Here is a 3499-nt window from a genome sequence, read left to right as displayed (position 1 = left end):
TACCTTCAACCCATTTGTGGATTTGTGTTTTGTTTTGTTTTTTCTATGTTTAATCTGCTCATTTTTATACCTCAGTGGTGATTACAGAAAATTCTATTCTGCAACACATGGGGTGGTCATGAAATGGAATTGACTCAAAGACAACTGGTTTGCTTTGATTTTTGTTTTATGGATTAGTTTTAGGAGATACCCCCCCACACACACACGCTGATATGGCTTCATTAAAATAACAAAGCCCTATTCCAAAACTTGATTATATCCACAGGTATGGGGGTTAGCATTACAGTGCATATTTTAGAGGGAAACGATTCAATCCATAATATTGTGTTCCATTACATTGTGTTAAACTGCCACTGCATTAACAAATACCTGTGCATGGCAGCCTATATGTGTGTTGTTTACAATTCCTGCTAATGGAGAGTTTTACTTTTCACACCTCTGTATTTTTTGCGTATTGCTATAATTTGAGGAAGGTTACCAGGAATTTCTGAGAATCCATTTCATTAAGATAAGGGTAACTTCTTCATTATCAGGATGGCTGTGCTGTGGTAATCTCTGCTGTTAATCAAAAAAAAAAATGAAAAATTACCTATTTCTTATTCATATATAGCACAGCCTGGATCAGCAGGGCTGTCTTAGGTATCCAGTGCTGCTATAACAGAAATACCACAAATAGTACTACACAATACAGGGAATCATGGCCCAACCAAACTGACACACATTTTTGGGATACATATTTCCATCCATGACATTCCATCCTCTCATCCCAAGATACATCCCCTTGCCCCAGTAAAATACATTCCTCCCATCATATCATATCATCCCAAACGTTTTAAATCAGTTCCAAGGCCAAATTCCATCCTAGGGCAAAATTCCTCTTCCTGTGTGAAACCTAGTATGCAAAATATCTGCTTCCAAAGTACAATGGTGTATCAGGCACAAGGTAGACATTTCCATTACAAATCGGAAAACTTCAAGGGAAGGAGGGGATAAGAGGCACCAAGCAAGTCAGCAGAACACATTACATTAGATCTCAAGGACGGAATATAATCCTCTGTTCTCTGAGACCATTTAGACAATGGCCCTGACCTCCAGACTCTGGATGTTGTCCACACTCTTGGGATTCTGGATGAAGGTTGCTAGGCACTAGGCTTCAGCTCAGCCTTCCAGGCCCACTGGGAGAGCAACTCTACACCCTCAGATTTAAGCAGCCCCATTCTCCTACCCTATCTCAGGTGCAACTCCATGCCAGGTCCTTCATCCTAGTCTCTTTTAGTCTGGAAGCTCTCCTGAAATCTGTCCACCATGGGTGACACTGCTGGTATTTGGAGTCACAATTATATCCACAGCAACGTATCATAAATAACATGTGTGTGTGTATGTGTGTGTGTATACACAAAATGTATTTACGGGAGTTATACAGTTACATTTTCATACACTCCAATCTTAGAATTTCAGAAATACTTTACAGTTAATTCCCACAAAATCTCTATTAGTCCCCACAACATCCCTGTCACCATAGAAACCAAATGAGATAAAACAACCTTGTTCATGTGTTAAAGTTTAGGAGTATTTAAAAAAAGAAAAAATCATCAGTGCTATATTAAGTGATAGTTGTATGATATACATTCATGATATACCATGAATTGCAGGAATAAAATCAAGCAATGTGACAGCCTCCCAGAGAGTTTATCATTCATAATCTCTGACTGCACAGATTGTGAGAGGTTGAGAATCACGTCCAATACAGAAATAAGGCTTCAGGATTTCAGAAAATCTATCAGTGAAGAATAGATATGAGATCTGTCATTCAAACTGTAAAACGAAATCTCACCCAGTTCATAGTCCAGATAAATGCCAGTCCCTCTGGGTTTTTCTGTTATCACCAGAGTGACTGGAAACGTGCCTTGTGCAACATAGATACCATTGCACAGCTGAATTGCCCAGCATCTCTCCTGCCCTGCCGGGGGCCTCTTTGCCTTCCTGGAAAGGGAGTCTTTACAAAGCCCCACAGACCATTCAGGCTTCTCACCCACTTCCACCTCCCAGTAATGTCTACCAGAACTGAACTCTTCACAACCCAGGACAACTGGGTCAAACTTGAATCTCTTTGGATTAGGAGGAAGTCTTTGTGTTTTCTTCACAAATGTGACAGATTTTTATCTGCAGAGACAAACAGATTTCGATGTGCTGTTTCAGGGTCCAGTGTCACATCTTCTTTAAATTTCTGTATAATTTTCTGCAGAGCCGAATACTGTGGAGGAAGGCTGCATCCTTCCTTCCTTAACTAGAAGGAATAGAGCACTGGGGGGTTGAGGCTTTCACAACGATCCTGGATGCCCTTAATATCTGTTAGCAGTTTCACTTCTGACATCACACTCTTCTCTGTCACCTCCTTTAGTAGATTGTTGAGTGTGGAAATGTACTCTGAAAATGCTGTTATATTCGCATTTAGATTCTGTTGAATATGCTTCTCTTCAAGAGCTAACCTGGAGAGAGCTTCTTCACGCTCACTGTCTAAAAACTTGTTCAGGTGCTCAAATTCAGAGAATATGTTTTTTCCTTTGCTTTTCCACCTTTTTTCTCAGTTCGAATGGTTCCCTGTCTTGGGTAGTTACTATTTTTTGAAAATGTTCCATCTGTTTCTTCAGGGGCTCCATGTAACTCATGAGCCTTTTCCTGTGATGAGAGGCAGCCTCCTCTATGGACCTCACGTAGTGATCCTGGTGGTCTGGGAGCTGCGTGCACAGGGAACACAACACCTCCAGGTCTTCCTCACAGAAGTGGGTCAGTACCTGATTGTGCTTCTCACACAAGCATGTCTCTTCCTCCCTCTTCCTCTTGCTCCTGGTGATATGGAGTAGCTTGGCAATTTCAGCTATATGTCCCAGCTGGGTGTTGCTCCCAAGGTGCCACTGTAGGCATGGGTGGCGGCACACAGGGCAAGGGAACCTGTCCTATCGACCCTCCCAGGACTACTAGATGCAGGAGCGACAGAAGTTGTGCCCACATTTGATGGTAACAGGGTCTCTAAAGTAATCCAGACAGATGGGGCAGTTGGCTTCTGCCTGAATTCTTGCCAGGGCTACTGTGACCTCCATTAGGCTGTGAATGAAGGCTAGGACTGAGAGTGCTTTTCTTCAGAAGGTATCCAAGCTATGAAATCCTATGAGGTTGCTGGTCCTCTGTTGTAGACATTTGTGTCAGTAGAAGTACTCTTCACAATCAGCTGCTGATCACAGATTAGTTGGACAACTAGTCATCCAGCCCTTTGGCAGCCCAGAGAATACGAAGCCACGTTAAGCACTTCTCTTGATCAGAATCCAGTCACAACCTGAAGGTGCCTATTTGTTCCTGAGGATGACAAAATGTTTCTTCATTTAAAATTAAAAAAAAAAAAAGTTTTTGTGGCCCTGCTGAATGCCACCAATTCTTTTCTCTACCCTTTCAATCCACTTATTCCCAAATCAGGTACACTGAAACTGGCTGCTGGGTCTAG

The 3499-nt window shown here is 42.1% G+C and overlaps 1 pseudogene; it reads right to left on the bottom strand.

Moving 5' to 3' along the window:
• Positions 1-1692: 1692 nt before the first annotated feature.
• LOC126064631 (tripartite motif-containing protein 75-like) lies at positions 1693-3101 on the bottom strand (annotated as a pseudogene).
• Between the last annotated feature and the right edge of the window lie 398 nt (positions 3102-3499).

Source organism: Elephas maximus, chromosome 21 (assembly GCF_024166365.1).
Source record: "Elephas maximus indicus isolate mEleMax1 chromosome 21, mEleMax1 primary haplotype, whole genome shotgun sequence".
Classification (NCBI taxonomy): Eukaryota; Metazoa; Chordata; class Mammalia; order Proboscidea; family Elephantidae; genus Elephas; species Elephas maximus.
This window is presented reverse-complemented; position numbering and strand designations above follow the sequence as displayed.